A 17,051-nucleotide genomic window follows, 5' to 3' on the forward strand; every position below is an offset into this window, starting at 1 on the left:
ATATTGAGAAAGACTTAGATTTTAGCAATAAAAATAGGTAGCTCACATGGTGCCTGTTTTGTTGCTGTGCAAGCACAACTCCCCTAAAACAATGTCATCTGTTTCACTTTAAGGGATGAGCCTTTCAAAACTATCAGCTCAGCAAACATGGGATTAACTTCATGGAAAAAATGGAACCTACTTGCTTCTGAAAAAGCAGCTTCATGCATTTGATAGCTTATTCCTATTTATACAAAATTCATTCATATTAAAGTAATTAGCACTAATAGGCAGGCAATGTTTCACAAGCAGCATGTGTTATATTTGCAGCTACCTTCCCTCTTAGTTCTTGGTAAAAACACCTCCCACAGGTCCCTGTGTCTTCAGAAACAGTCTTCCATGTATGTTACAGTATTAAGAAAGAGAAGAGGTAGCAAAGTCAGATACCACATTATCTCACCAACATCATGTGCCTTGAAAGGGTTAATGATATCAAATCTAGCTTAAAGGAAGATCATAGTGATTTGTTTTGATTTATTTAAAAATCAGATAAATTACACAGGAAAAGAGAAAAATATCTTTTCACAACTACATCTCTCTGCCTTTTGAGAGATTTTCCAGCTCCTCTTTGTGTAGATCCATGGGCTTTTTATGCACCTGGATGTCAGAAAATGACATGGTTTTGTGCTTGCCCAATAGTTGCAATGGAAACCTTGCTTTGGGGTTGTGAGGGTCTTACTGTGTTAATTCTTCTGCAATAGCAGAGAGAAATTCATCTTTGAAATCAGCTTTATAGGGAAGATTCTGCAGCTTCACTGCAGCGTTTGGAGTGCTACTAAGTAACACACCAGTTTTGGCTGGAAAACAGGGGGTTTTGTCAAGCATAATTTCTATTCTACAATGAAATCTCATTTTTGGAGTAAGATTTAAATCTTTTTTCAGCAGGAAATTTCCAAATAAAGCAAATATTTGAACCTATTTTGCTTTTCAAAGAACAAAATGTAGAGTGAAAGCAGGAGTGGAGCAGAAACAAAGCAGGTTTTTACTTTAAAGTAAAAACTGCATTGTGTTTGTATTTTCCTCAGAGGGTTAAAAAGTAAATACCTATATAATAAAATTAATTAAAGCATCAGTAGGATTCCTGACATGTTTCTTAAAAAGAAAAATTAAATATAGTTGTGCATCTTGAGCTGCATTTATAGATTTTTTCTTGTTACAGTCATTTATTTTGAGAGAGAGGAGGGTTATTTGTATGGTTATGGCTTCTTACCAGGATTATGGTTTCTCATAAGATGGTATTGCTCCATCATACAGGGCTCTGAGTTACTTCAAGAGATTTTGATATAACTTTGAATTTCATAGCAGGGGCAGGAGAGATGCGAATAGAAAGCTTCAGCAGGCTCATTCTTCCCCTTTCAGCCCTCAGCTCCTGTTCTCACATGTTTATAGCTGCTTCCAAGGATGATAACTTCTTTGAAAGGGATGCAGTTTGAGCATTTTTATATACCCCAGGTGTATTGCATCTATATAACTCTTATTACCATATAACTCTTCCTAACTATAAACTCCTTTAGGGAACATAATATTGTTTGTATTAACTCAGGAGCTAGGAGCCGGTAGGCAGGATCTGGGCACCTTGTGCAGGGCATTGCACATATCCTGGAATAAAGGATGTGGACAAAACAGGCCCAAGAGCCCTTTTATTTCTCTTAATGGCCAAATAGATTATAAAATCATTTCTCCATAGGAAAAGCTCTGGAGATAAGAAGTGTTTTTCAGGATTCAGCAGGAGTGAACTTAATTTCAGTAAGCATTATCCAACTTTGCTATTGTGCACCTAATGCCTTCTCACTCTTGGATTTGAAGGAAATCACGTAACATCATTACCGACAATGGAAAACCAACTGAGAGACTGAAACCTTGTTACACAGATGAATATTTATAGCTGCATTGTGAGCATCTATTTTCTTGGATTACACTAGAAGATACAATAACAACGTTGATGGAAATTACTTTTAATTTAATACCTGCATATTTTCTGTAGTGATTTCATTCATCTGGACTTGCTGGCATTTTATGTGGATGGTAAACTCTGTTCTGCCATTATTCTTACTACAGTTAATAATCATCATTGTTATTGTAATTACTTGCCAATCTCCTCCTAACAAAAAAATCTCTTCTAAAAGCAATCAGAAGATACCAGAACAATAGAAAGATATACAGGGCATTTAGGAAGCATTTAAGTGGTCACACTGCCAAGTCTTGAGATAATGACTTATTACAGCCAAAATAAGTCTTTGACATACTTAATGGCATTCTACTCAGCACTGAAGTGATGAGATTACATTCAGGTTAGAAACTTGTGTCTCTTTCAAAGACACATGGAGAGGGCCTGTCTCAATTGCCTTGAATACCTCTTCAGATTGCCATAGATGGGAAGAGAGGACTTGGGTGCAATGAGACAGAAGCTGATTTCATGGGCACCCAACAGATTTTGGTTGGTCCATCCAGCTCTCAGTCTGTTTAATACAAAGCAGCTTCTGTACCCCAGAGGTACAGAAGATGAAGCGGCATACACAGATCATTGTCCAGATCATTAACAAAGACATTAAACAACCAGCCCCAATACAGAGCTCTGGGGAACACCACTTGCGACTGGCCACCAACTGGATTTAACTCCATTCACCACCACTCTTTGAGTTTGGCCATCACCTAGCAAACAGTACACCTGCCCAAAACATAAGCAGCCATCTTATGCAGGAGAACAATGTGGGAAGCATTATCAGAGACTTCACTGAAGTCTAAGCAAACAACACCCACAGTCTAACCTTCATCAACTAAGCAGGTCACCTTGCCATAGAAGTTGATCAGATTGGTTAAGCAGAACCTGGCTTTCATAAGCCCGTGCTGACTGGGTCTGGTCACTTGGCTGTCACAGCCATAGGCCCTACTTGAGCTCCTGTTGGTAACCTAATGTCTGGACCATCATACACCATCCTGACCCATCTTGCCCTCAGCTGTGCAGGGCTACCCATGCTCTCTCCTACACCAAAGCTGCAAGTATTTAAAGGACATTAAGTTAGTAAATTTGCTCCTTTTCAGCAACACCTTCCTCACAGCCTGCCTTATTTTCCCCTATAAGCTGTAATTCAGCCTTCAGTGTTAGTGCATGTTGATACCAAAGCCTGTTGACTAATTAGTTTCTAGAGATTTTGACCTAACTCTTTAGTTGGACAAGGTCAGTTTCTTTAATCCCTGTGCTCAGCACAAGTAAATAACATGGCACCAAATGTTAACAGGGGTCAAGCCATCTCCTGTATTTGTCCCTGTTCTTAATCACTACACAAACACAACTGATATCAGCTAGAAATAATCTCTTTAAAAACATTATGGCAAGAGGTGGCTTTGAAGAGGTCTGGGGTCCACAGACAGTCCCAAAATTAGGTAAAGCCAATAGGGTGTCCAAATACTCTCCTCTTAACAAAAGGAGCAATTAAAACCTTTCTTTCCCTAATGGCCTTATGGAAATGGGGTTGTTTTAACCTTATCCATCTCACTTATCCATCAAGGAACTGCAGCAGCACTGGGGATCACACACTTGGCGCAGATGGTCTCACTGTCAAGAAAACCAGGGCTTGAAAGTAGGCAACATGGGTCACAAGGAAGTGATTTTGAGCTTAATACACGAAGAAGCAGAAGGTATCGTATTTGATCAGCTTCCAGGACATCAGGCTGGGCAACCAAATTAGGATAGCAGAGGTTAGGGGCAGGACCTGGGTCCCCAAAAGGCTGCAGCAAGTTCATAATGGAACAGCCATGTTTCAATGTGTTTTCACATACAAGAATACCACTGGTCACCACTTCAGCATATAAGAGAGATGTCACTATACCAGTGTCTCTCTTCTGCTGTTTCAGACAACAACCAGACCCACCATCCTCACCATCTTGCTTGGCTCTGAGATCACTGTGGAAATGCCCCCTTGTTTCTCCCTGTCTCACCACCTATGACATTCCTCACTTGCTTTTCTCTCCCCTCACCTGGCATGTGCTTTAGAACCATATCTTAGACATGTTCGTGGGGAGACTGAATTACCCCTGCCTTCACAAGAGCACACAGACACACTGCAGTATTTACAGCCCCATAGCTCAAGGCACCATACCAATGGGTTGGAAGTGACAGTCCCTTTCCTGAGCTGGGTATAGATGGAGCAGACAAAGGCAGACCCAGGTTATTTATTATAGTTACTCAGCTGCAGAACAAAAGGAAAGGAAAGAAGTGCCAGTCCCAAGCTTGGTGCTCTGCCCAGACGATTTTGCCATCCTGTCTTTTAATGCATTCAACTTTCCCTTTAGATAGCATTTTGTTGAAAGGAACTTTATGGTCCATAACATCAATGGTACTAAAATACAGCCATTAGTAACAGTCAGCAGCCAAGTTTCCACCGAGTTCAAGCATTTAAGTCACAATTAGCAGACACAACATTTCAGGATCTCAGTTTAGTCAAAACATCAAAAAGCTGAACCAAGTTTGATCTATGGCATTGGCAGAGATGCAACCAGCCCATTATTGTCCAGCTGTATTCATCATAATCTATCTAGTCTTCATCAAACACTTCTATGTTTGCCAGGCTATGAAAGAAAGGGCTATCAGCAACCCTTGAATGTGAAGTGATGATAGCTCAAACCTAGTTGGCCTAACAACTTTTATTGTCCCGTTTCTCACATGGATAGCCAGTAAAGTTCCTGAGAATAAGTGCTTTAAGGCCCAAAAGATCAAGTTCTGCAGTATCAGGCTCCAATAGTGCCAGACCGGCTGCACACTCAGCACCCAAACACACTGCCAAAGCCATAGCAACCAGCTCCACAGCAAAGGAGGTCTCATGCACAGCTTACAAGCAAAACAGCACTCAGCTGCTTACACCAACAGAGCAAACAGCCACCAAACACAAAAAGAAAGAGGAAAAAATACCTTTAATTGTCAGGGACCTTGTTCTCTTCACCTCTGTCCTTGCAAGACCAGCACAGCACTTCACAAAGGAGCTGTAGAAATGGTATGGGTGACATAAAACAGGAGCTGAGTGCTCAGACTCTTAAATCTGACCACCAGCAAATCAAAGCTCTTTCCAGATCAGCTTCAGGTGCAGCTGGAAGACTAGCACAGGTGAAGCAGATGAGGCTAAAATTGCCTATTGAGATGCATGTTCCTGCAACTGTGCCTGTCTCCATTAACACACGTAAGGGGGTCCTCACTTCTGAGCTACCTGCTCCTCCTGAGTCCTCCTAATTGCACCTTGCAGCTGGCTAAGGCATGAAACTCCCCTCCCAATCACCTCTATGAAACTCCCCTCCCATTCACCTCTCTGGCTTTATTCAGCATCACCACCAACTCCATATGCATTTTAAGTCATCAAATAGGATTAAAAGCAATCCAGCACATATTAGATTCATAGAATCAGCTGGATTGCAGAAAACCGTTAAGGTCGTCAAGTCCAACCATTACCCCAGCACTACCAACTCCACCACTAACCCATGTCACTGAGGGCATCACCTACACAGTGTGTGAACACTTCCAGGGGTGGTGATTCCACCTGAAGGGTGCCTGAAGGGTACTGCTGGAATTACTGATGTTGTACACTTGGTATGGCACCCACAGAACAAGAACTATAAATGGACTATTATCACAAGAAAGCATCTAATCACAAGAAGCCCTTCCTATTCTACCTTGACAAAAAGAAAAACTAAATGGGTGAAAGGAGAGAAACAGAAATGTAAATCAAAGAAAAAAACATCAGAAAAACCCCAAACCAAATACTAGGACTGGTTTGTTGCTTGGCTGTCACTGATAAACAATAGGGTAGAAGCAGAAGAGGAAAAATTAACCCCAAAGCATTCAGGAGGATGTGCCCAGTGAGACTCAAGTTTTGCTTGTGAATAAGCTACATGTAAAGGCACACAGCTGCAAGGTACAGAGCAGATCCTGTGAAGCAAATTTATTCCCTTCATCTTCCCACCATCATGGGTCTCCACAAGCCTACTGAGCCTGTCCATGAGGGCTAAGCAAGGTCATGGCCAAGAGGCAAAGCCAAGACTGTTGGGTCTCTTTTCCCCTTAGTCCACTGGGATTAAGCCCAAAGAGGCAGCACATCACTGCTCTGTGCTTGGTTGCCCCTTTGGGGCTGGCTAGATAACCACCATTGTCATCCTCCATCTTCCTACACCCACCCCCTGAAATGGAAAAGAGATCATAGAATGATAGAATCACAGAATGGTTTGGGTTGGAAAGGACCTTAAGATCACCCAGTTCCAACCCCCTGCCACTGGCAGGGATGCCTCATACTAGACCATGGAACCCATCCAGTTTGGCCTTGAACACTGCCAAGGATAGACCCAGGGATGGAGATATTGAAGCCAAGCCATTTATCCTGGTGTATGGCACAGTGCTCCAGACTTTTCCTTCTCATATGAGCCTGCACTGACCCTCTTCCATGCTGGGCAAGAAGATGTCTTCAGCCTGAACCCACACTGCTTAATATCCATCAACACCCTCTGCCTCTGAGCTGTGCCATTCCCTGCTGGGCATGAACCATCTGGACTGTGACATCTTCACGGTGTTGATATGCATGTCTCTGAGCTCCCAAAGCAATGGATGCCCCATCCAAGTCTCTACATGTGACCATACTGACCTCCTTTCCCTACTTGTCTATGTTTAAAAGTCTTATAAACAGATTGCACATAGACTGTTTCTGGCTTGGCAAATGCATGCTCTTCTCCACAGTGGACTTCTTTAACTGATGGTGCTTAAGATGATTTATAGGTTTCCAAGAGCCAAAGTCAAATCACATCACTGGGTTATTTTTGTATTATTATTCATGAAGCCCATTCAAAGCTCCATTCAACTGGCATCTGAAAGCAGTTGGTGAAAAGCTGGAACCCCTACTGTAATAAATGAGTCATTTCTCAGTGGAGAACAAAAAACTTACCATGTCAGCAAGAAGACTGCACATGGTGCAGATGAGAGAAAGATAAACGGGATTAAGGAAATGGAAACACAAGGAAATCTTAAGGGAAACAGAGAGAGCAAAATACATAGGTGGAAAGAGCCTCAGATGAAGATGTTCTTCAAGGACAGAACAAGGATCCAGGTAGGAACAATGCAAGGTTAAGGAAAAAAGAGTCAGAAATATCTTTATTTTCCCCCTCTACTGTCCATAACAAGCTTTTGATCTTTAAGGACAAAAATTACTCTTGCATTGGGCAATGTCAGCCTTTCCTAAGCCACCTAGCACTCCTGCCTGGTGCTTGGTTAGGAAAGTAGAAAGTGGCCTTACCTTTGTGTGAGCTAAATCTGAGCTAAGCTACATCAGTGTCTAAGCAGTCATGGGAGTAAATGTTCTACAGGGGTTACCAAATCAGAGCCAGGCAATCATCTGTCTAATACACAACCCTAACAGTATCAAGGATGAAGGCAGACAGCCTTCATAGCTGCAGTAATATGCAGTTGCTCACAGAAGGAATGATTGCTTTCCAGGACAGACCAAAGCTTGCTCACTTAGAAGCTGGAGCACAAAGGTTCATCTGCTTCTCAGTCTAATTTAGAATAACAAGGTGTTATAATCACCACCGGCTCCTCTTTATATTCTTGGGCTCACTAAAACCTTCCTTGTCTCAAAGAGGTCTCCATTGTGTCCAGCTTCACTGCTGGCTCCTATCCCTCTAGTTGTCCCCAGCCCATCCCTCCTGCTGTCCCCATCCCATGTGATGACTCTATCTTTGGAAACATGCTCTCTACTTATATTTTGAGGACAGAGGAACCACTGATATCTTCTTGTTCTTAGAAGTATCAGTTCTTTTAAGTCATTGTGCATTTCTCAAGGCAATCTCCTGGCTCCACTTTTCCCAGGTACTTCTGTATCTGTCCAGAGGTGCTTGCTTTCATCACTTTAACATGTATTTCATTAGGAGGGTCCTTGCTTCAGACCAGGAAAGCCTGAGGGACAGACACACCTTTTACAGCATCAACTTGTATTCATTTCTTTCAACAGAGGCTTTTTCATAGGGTTGATTATTCTCTGAGCTCTTCTTATTGCTACCTTTTGCTTTCTCCAACAAGGTGCTCAGAGTTACACTGGCCTCAGCTATGGGTCTCAATGACACAAATGACACAATGCCATCATATTTGCAAATCTGTTCTTAATACAGTAATGGGGCCTGGAGCAACCTGGTTTAGTGTGAGGTGTCCCTGCCCATGGCAGGGGCTTGGAACTGGATGAACTTTAAGGTCCCTTCCAACCCAAACTATTCTATGATTCCATGATAATCTATCATCTTCTTTGTTTCAGGACACTTTGCTGACTGCCAAGCAGGACTCCTTTATACAGAGCTGCCAAAAATGATGATGGAGGGTTTTTCCTTGCATGGTGGCTGCTGCTGTGAAGCCCATCACCCCATACAGGTAGCAGGAATAGCTCTCTCTGGATAGTGAGCCCAGCAAACCAGCACCCAACTCTGCAAACACAGCATTTTTGGATGTAACACCTCAGCTCTTTTCCAATGATCATGGCTATAATCCTTCACAATCACCCCAGAGTGCCACTTCTCCCATTGAAATGATTAATGTTGTGTAGGGACTGCCAGGATCATGTCAAAGGAGGGGGTAAAAAGGAGGGATAAAAGAAAAAGAGAAGTAACTGAAAGGAAACAGATTACTATGGAACTTCTGCACTGTCTCCTTTTTCTCCCTTTATCCCTTACTTTTCCTCTCTGGATCATAAATGTGGCCCCAAACATGCAGGCTGTTTACAGAAAATGATGAAATTGTTTGTAACATCAGAAGTGACGAATGGGCATGAATGTGGAGCATAGGAGTGAGGAAACCTTCAAGGCCACCAAGCTACGGGTCATGTTACATTCCACACCACTCTGGCTTGGCTTCTTGCCTCTCCTTTCTCATTTCTCACTGCAGAGTGAGCCAGAACATGAATGATTTCTTCATATTTCTAGTTTAGTATACCCATGTTCAGCCTCTAGCACTTGTCCCTGTGTCACTACCATCACTTCAGAGCTCTTTTCCTTCCTTTTCCAACCTTGGCAATGATAGAATCATAGAGTAGTTTGGGTTGGAAAGGACCTTAAGATCATCCAGTTCCAACTCCCTGCCATGGGCAGAGACACCTCACAATAAAACCATGTCACCAAAGGCTCTGTCCAACCTGGCCTTGAACACTGCCAGGGATGAAGCATTCACCAATTCTTTAGTCAGCCTGTTCCAGTACCTCACCACCCTCACAGTAAAGAATTTCCTCCTTATATCCAATCTAAACTTCGCCTGTTTAAGTTTCAACCCATCACTTCTTGTCCTATCACTACAGTCCCTAAGGAAGAATCCCTCCCCAGCATCCCTATAGCCCCCTTCAGATACTGGAAGCTGCTATGAGGTCTCCATGCAGCCTTCTCTTCTCCAGGCTGAACAGCCCCAACTTTCTCAGCCTGTCTTCATATGGGAGGTGCTCCAGTCCCTGATCATCCTCGTGGCCTCCTCTGGACTTGTTCCAACAGTTCCATGTCCTTTTTATGTTGAGGACACCAGAACTGCACACAATGCTCCAAGTGAGGTCTCACGAGAGCAGAGCAGAGGGGCAGGATCACCTTCTTTGACCTGCTGGTCACACTCCTTTTGATGCAGCCCCAGATAATCAAACATGGCCTCCAAACAAACTGCACCAATGCTCCATAGTCAAGATCAAGGCTCTTCCCACCTCCTTCCTTGTACCTGGAGCAGAATACACTGTGGATGTTGCTGTGTCAATGGTTCTGCATGTTCTGTGCTCTGCACCACCAGGCTGGCCATGCTTTGTGGACCAGCATCTTGAAAGCTTCTCCTTAGATGACAGCAATCAAACATCACATCCTCTCTAAAAAGCTTGGCTTTTAATACCTTATTTATATATTCCTGAGGTGTGAAGTTAACCAAATGAAGGAAAAGTCAAGAAATTCACTGACATATTTTTGCAAGTGCCATCCTCAGAGAGGATGCATCCAGGGAGAATAGGTCATTATGAGGCAGAAACATGACTTTCCTATTAACTGTGATGGGCAAGAGCTATAGGATTATTTTCTTTAACACAGCTTGAAGATGAGTGACTCTGCTTCTAGATGAGGCAATGAGCACTGAAAAGCGACCAGGCTCTATCAAAAGACCCAATTCAAGATTCCATATAGACAAAGAGTTTAAAATACCTGAACTCTACTGGGGGTGCTGCAGAATCAGGCTGCAAAGAGGAAACTGGGGGGCAGGATAATCATGGGGGTATAGAGCAGAGAAGAACAGCTAGGCTTCCAAATAGCAGCTTCCTGAAACAAACCCAGCCTGGGTTTGCTGCAGTGACCCCATATCTGACCCTGCTTTGAGCAGGACTCTGAGACAGACACTTCCTGACATCCCTTCCCAACCTGTATTATGCTCTGATCCCCCAGCCACTGGGGGATCACAGTGTTAGTAGACTTTGGTTAAAGCCCTCCAAGAACAGTTATCCATGGTACAAATCCAGACAACACAAAGCACACATTAGGGGTGAGCCCTGGGATGTTATATTGAAGTCTGCAGAACAGAAATGATTTAAGAGGTGTGGGGGTGTTGAAAGGCAGAAAAGAACCATCGTGGCCATGGAGAGTGACCTCCTGAACACATGGGCCAAAGCATTTAACCAATGATCTGTAGCAAACACTTCCTTACAATGATTGCTTTGTTCATAGATGCAGAAGCATTGCAAACACCTTCGGAAGTTGACATACCTTAAGATCTTAACCCCTTACAAGGATGCCAGTGTAGCAAAGAGGCACTGTAATCCATCTGCACACCTGGTGCTCGCTTATTAACCACAAAAGGATAAAGGAAGCCCCAATTACAAGTTAGGACCTCAGAGAAAAGCCTTTTCTTCTCCAGCTATCCCTGTTCTCTCCATAGGGTTCACAACCTGTGATTAAGGTTGGGTCTGGAGTTCACATCAAGCTGAAAGAGGCTATAAGAGTGACCCAGACTCCAATAACTTTTATATCTCTTTGTAAGGAAACATACACTTTATGTCACAGGCTCTGGAGGAACTTGAAAACACGTCTACCAATTCAATAGATATGCTAGCAAATATTCATATCACAAGATCACACTGGTCTAGTAGCACCAGCAACTCCTCAACAGTGGTAGGGCACAGAGATGCAGATGCTGGTCACTTTGGTCACATAGCTTGATAGACTCACTAGAGAAGGAAGTTGGTTAATGAATGTAGCCTGCTTTATGTCAAAATTCACATATACACATTTATTTTTCATTCAATAACAGTTAAAATGGAATTCAGCTCCGGAGACACCCACATTTTGGCATCCAGATACAGAAGTTAGCTGGTTGTCTAAGCGGAGGCTCCACGGAGATCTAAGGTTCAAGCTAGCAAGTGGCTAATGTCAGTTTAGATGTCCCAGGCTGCCATCCCTGTCTTCCATCTGCTCTCCTCTAGCCCATGAGTCTTCCATAGATGCTGTATCGTATTCACAAGCCCCATCTGGAAGTTTTGGCTAGTTGGCCATGTGGAAAGTTGAATCCCATTCCTACATTTGGCAAAAGCTGGATTTAGGACCTGAGCAAAACTGTTCTCTTCCCTTTCTGTGCTGTTTACAACTTCAGATTGCATCCCTGCCCATGGCAGGGGGGTTGGAACTGGATGATCTTAAGGTCCTTCCCAACCCAAACTATTCTATGATTCTATGTCTCTTCCCCTCCTGCACCACCTTACTGTCTCCTAAAACCCCACCTAAGGAATCACCTGCTACTTTATGCTTCCAAAGAGCTTTCAGGCTCTTTAGTAGGTGGGGGGAAAAATCAATCACTAGATAAGTCATTAATAACCAGGATACCAACATCCTTATTCCTGACGAGCAGGATTTAACCTGTCCCATCTGTTAAGTAGTGGTTCAAATCTAGGTCTGCTTCTGTAATATTTTGCATATGAGGCTTCACCAGGCCAAAGGAAAGAGAGCAGGAATGGTCTGATGCAAACAGTAGCTAAACCAGAGGTCATCAATGGCTCAAATGAGTTATCAGACTTAGCAACCCTTGAGGGATCTGCTGCTGGGTAGGATAATTAGCATTTATTAGCTGTTCTTTAGAGCTGCATCTATGGAGAGCATCGTTTTCTAATCCTGAGGCTGGATTTATTTCTCTACTCAGAAAATGATACACATAAAGCAAACAAGTGAACAGGATAAAAACATTCACAAATGGAATGCCAACAAGCTGCTAATCTCACCCTCTCTTTGATCACCTGGTTCACTTAGCTAAGTCAAACAATGCTGTCTTTGGAAAGAGTCCAGTCTTTGCTGTGTCTCCACAACCCCCAGCTCCCAGGGTACATGGTGTTGGGTATTTCTGCATCCATATAGGAAGAGGGTGTTTTATAGGCCTGAAAAGAGACAGAGAATTGGGTGTGCTTATGGGCAGATGGCCACTCATCATCTTTTCCATCCTTGGATAGATTGATGTTGGGGAATTAATGGATGAGGAGAAAACCTTTTACACTTGCAATGCTTTGCACAGAAGGATGTGTGCAGGATATTGCTTTCCCCTGTTACAGCATGGGCACAGAAGCAGGTTAGAAAGTGCAGCTCTCCATGTCCTCCTCTGGACCATGCTGAACTCCTCCCATCACATAACCCCACAGACCTGAGATAGCTTTGCATTGACAGAAGAGGTTTGGTCAGGAAAGTAACTTTTCTCTTTCTCCTATGTTCAGATCCTCTCTGGGAATTCTATCCAGGTTGTTTAATGGCTTCAGAGACTGGAAACTGCTGCAAGGGGCAGAAGGATCCTCACATCCTCAGCTCTTTAACCCTCCAAAAATTGTTTCCTTCCTTATGCCCTTGCAGAAAGGAACTCTCCAACAGAATGTTAAGGCTCTGTCTATCTCCAGAGCACTCAGCGTAGTCTCCCTGATTACAGTTTATAGAATCCTAGAATCACAGAATGGTTTGAGTTGGAAAGGACCTTAAGAACATCCAGTTCCAACCCCCTGCCATGGGCAGGGACACCTCACACTAAACCATATCACCCAAGGCTCTGTCCAACCTGGCCTTGAACACTGCCAGGGATGGAGCATTCACAACCTCCCTGGGCAACCCATTCCAGTGCCTCACCACCCTCACAGTAAAGAATTTCTTCCTTATATCAAATCTAAACCTCCCCCTGTTTAAGTTTTAACCCATTACCCCTTGTCCTATTGCTACGGTCCCTAATGAAGAGAATTAGCTGACAAGGCATGCTGCAAGAACTTGAGAGATGGCAGCATCACTTCTGGTTTAAACTTAAGGCTGACTTCCTCTATTCCAAACCATTGTCCAGCTTCTGCATGACTGATTTCAGGTGATCCTGTATGGACCCAAGAGAAATGAACCAAATCCCAGTTCATCACAGCCATCCTCTGAAAAAAATATATATAGTTTCAAGCTGTAGATACCAGCACACAGACTCTAACAGCATAAAACCAATCTATCCAGAAGATGCTCTCCCCCTCCTGACAACATTATTCACACATTAAATCAGACCTGACAACGCAATCTTTTCAGCTGAGCTGTTCTCATTCTTCTGTTTTTTCATCACGATGAAATAATTCCCCTTTTTAACAACCTCCAAATGTTTGTTCTGATGCATTATTGACACGACACTGCAGGTTTCCAAGGGGACGATAGGTTTGGCTTCTTAAAAAGCACCAAATAGGGAGGATGTTAATAAATCGGCAAAGTATTAAGGATTTGTTTTGCAAAAGGAAATGTTTTTAACTATACAAACTCTTACCACAACCAATGATCCTATTCCCACCACAACAAGGCAGGTGGGGGCTGATTTACAACAGCAACCCCCCCTAACTATCTGACCAGATTTAATACCCTTGGCATCCCATGGCACAATGATGTATATTTGTATGGCAATCTAGAACACAATTTGCAAGGAGTAACAGCTCCTTCTTCAGCCATCAGCCATGAAGCTGTCAGGATAGGGTCTTCAGCTCTGCCCATGGGACAGTGATGTAGTGAGGAGGATTGCACATCCCCATGGGCTGGGGACAGAATGGGAGCATCCCAAATATATGGATATATGGCACAGCTACAGGTTGGGCAGAGAAGAGATTCAGAGCAGCCCTGCAGAGAAGGACTTGGGGGTGTTGGTCAATGAGAAAATGAACATGAGCCGGCGTCAGTGTGTGGTCACAGCCCAGAAAGCAAATGTATCCTGGGCTGCATCAAAAGGAGCGTGACCAACAGGTCGAAGGAGGTGATCCTGCCCCTCTACTCTGCTCTCCTGAGACCTCATTTGGAGCATTGTGTGCAGTTCTGGTGTCCTCAACATCAAAAGGACATGGAACTGTTGGAACAAGTCCAGAGGAGGCCACGAGGATGATCAGGGACTGGAGCACCTCCCATATGAAGACAGGCTGAGAAAGTTGGGGCTGTTCAGCCTGGAGAAGAGAAGGCAGCATGGAGACCTCAGAGCAGCCTTCCAGTATCTGAAGGGGGCCTATAGGGATGCTGGAAAGGGACTATTCATTAGGGACTGTAGTGATAGGACAAGGGGCAACGGGTTGAAACTTAAACAGCAGAGGTTTAGATTGGATATAAGGAAGAAATTCTTTCCTGTTAGGGTGGTGAGGCACTGGAATGGGTTGCCCAGGAAGGTTGTGAATGCTCCATCCCTGGCAGTGTTCAAGGCTGGGTTGGACAAAGCCTTGGGTGCCATGGTTTAGAGTGAGGTGTCCCTGCCCATGGCAGGGGGGTTGGAACTGGATGATCTTAAGGTCCTTTCCAACCCTAATTATTCTATGATTCTATGATATGAGCATTAGGGTCATAGTCCCTAATGAAGAGTCCCTTTCCTGCATCCCTGTAGGCCCCCTTCAGATACTGGAAGGCTGCTCTGAGGTCTCCACGCAGCCTTCTCTTCTCCAGGCTGAACAGCTCCAACTTTCTCAGCCTGTTTTCATACAGGAGATGCTCCAGTCCCCTGATCATCCTCGTGGCCTCCTCTGGACTTGTTCCAACAGTTCCATGTCCTTTTTATGCTGAGGATACCAGAACTGCACACAATGCTCCAGGTGAGGTCTCACAAGAGCAGAGTAGAGGGGCAGGATCACCTCCTTCGACCTGATGGTCACACTCCTTTTGATGCAGCCCAGGATATGGTTGCTTTCTGGTCTGCGAGCAAATCAAGAGAAGTCAGAATTGCTAAGTCATTGAAGAAACAGCCATTTCTTGTCCATTTCTAAATGAAGACAGGCATTGCTTTAAGGCAGGTCCCATTTGACTGCCAAAGCCATATAGTTCAGACATTACTCATGCTAGCTTGGAAAACAAGACATTTCAACATCAAGGACACACTGAGAACACAGGGAGGAAAATCAGGCACGTTCTTCACCACCTCTCTCCAAGTCGCATAAAAGCGTATGATCATAAACCAGTATCACATCCAGAAAGAGTAAAGTAACAGTGGTTTGTTTCCATCTTCTATTTCTCCAGCACATTTTCAGCCTTATGGGTTCAGAGCAGGAACCAAACCCGTGTTTTAGTGTCAAAACCTGCCACCTAGAGAGCAAAACCGCGCATAGAATGAACGAGGTTCGCAGGCTGCTGGGTTTGTTGGGGTATTTTTAACGTTACCTCGTCAAGTTACAGATGTGCTGAGAACCATAAATCCGGTGCGCTGTCTTTTACAGCCACAAAACAGGTTTTAAGGGACCCTTAATTACATATCTGCACAGTGCAGACATCGTTACAGGCTATTGCACCTACTCCCAGCACAAACACACTGCCGTGTGTGGGTTAGTGATTACAGGACAGGAAAACATCCCTTCTCCCAGGTCTATCAATTTATGTGGTTGGTGTAAACAGAGAGCGAGCTCTTCCTTCTCTTTTGAGATCACACAGCTGCTGCATAAGGTAAGTCTGGTTTTAATGAGGAGGTTTGGGTGCTTCGAGCGGCAGTGAACTATCTGGGTCTGAGGCTGCAGAAGTACAGTTTAACCCCTCACTAACTAATGGTTTAGTGTGAGGCATCCCTGCCCATGGCAGGGGGTTGGAACTGGAGTTTTAAGGTCCCTGCCAACCGAAACCATTCTGTGATGATATACAAAGCCAGAGGCTGCTTCAGCACTCCCAGCCCTGTAGAGAGGCTCCAGGAGGGGCAGTCCCCTAAATCCACAGCAGCACAACTGCTCTTGTTGCTGCCTTCAGAAGTTACCAGCAGGCTCTGTATCATCAGATCTGCACGCTGCTGCTCTAGGAAAAGTTTTATTCTAACCCTGACCAGGGTCACACAGCCAGGACGGAAGGGAAAAGGTGATGGTAAACTGAGTAAATGATTAATGAAGGTGATGCTGAATTCCACAGTCTCTACACTATTAAGAGCTTACAAAAAGTAGCACATCCAAAAAATGGAACCAGTGGAAGAACTGTGATGGACTTCAGAAACTATGACAATGATTGAAGACTCCACCATTAATCATCTCCATAATCCTGTACAAGAACATCTTGACACTGGAATGAAGAGATGAGCATCATTCAGCAGCTTCTCCTTCCCTCTTCGCCTCCAGCGCAACAGGGAGACCTTGTCTGATCAGATGAGTTGGCACCCATATTTTCTGTTGTTTCCACTGTTGGAAACTAGATGATCTTGGGGTCCTTTCCAAACCAACCCTAACTATTCTATGATTCTAAGTTCACAATGGACATGAGATCCCTACTCAGATCTCATGTCAGAGCATAGAATCGTAGAATGGTTTGGGTTGGAAAGGACCTTAAAATCACCCATTTTCAGCCCCCCTACAAAGGGCAGGGATTCACCATTTTAAGTACAAAGGTACGTAGAATAACTTACCACTGTCTTCCCCTAATATATTCCATGACAAAACATTCATCCTGCAAAACAGCATCAACACGGAAGAAAAAAAAAGGTATGAATACATTCTAATTACACAAAAGGCGCAGTATTCATGAGGTGTGACAGGCCTTCCTAGTCAGACTCAAAGGAGTTACTAGTA

Source organism: Melopsittacus undulatus, chromosome 7 (assembly GCF_012275295.1).
Source record: "Melopsittacus undulatus isolate bMelUnd1 chromosome 7, bMelUnd1.mat.Z, whole genome shotgun sequence".
In the NCBI taxonomy this organism is placed as follows: Eukaryota; Metazoa; Chordata; class Aves; order Psittaciformes; family Psittaculidae; genus Melopsittacus; species Melopsittacus undulatus.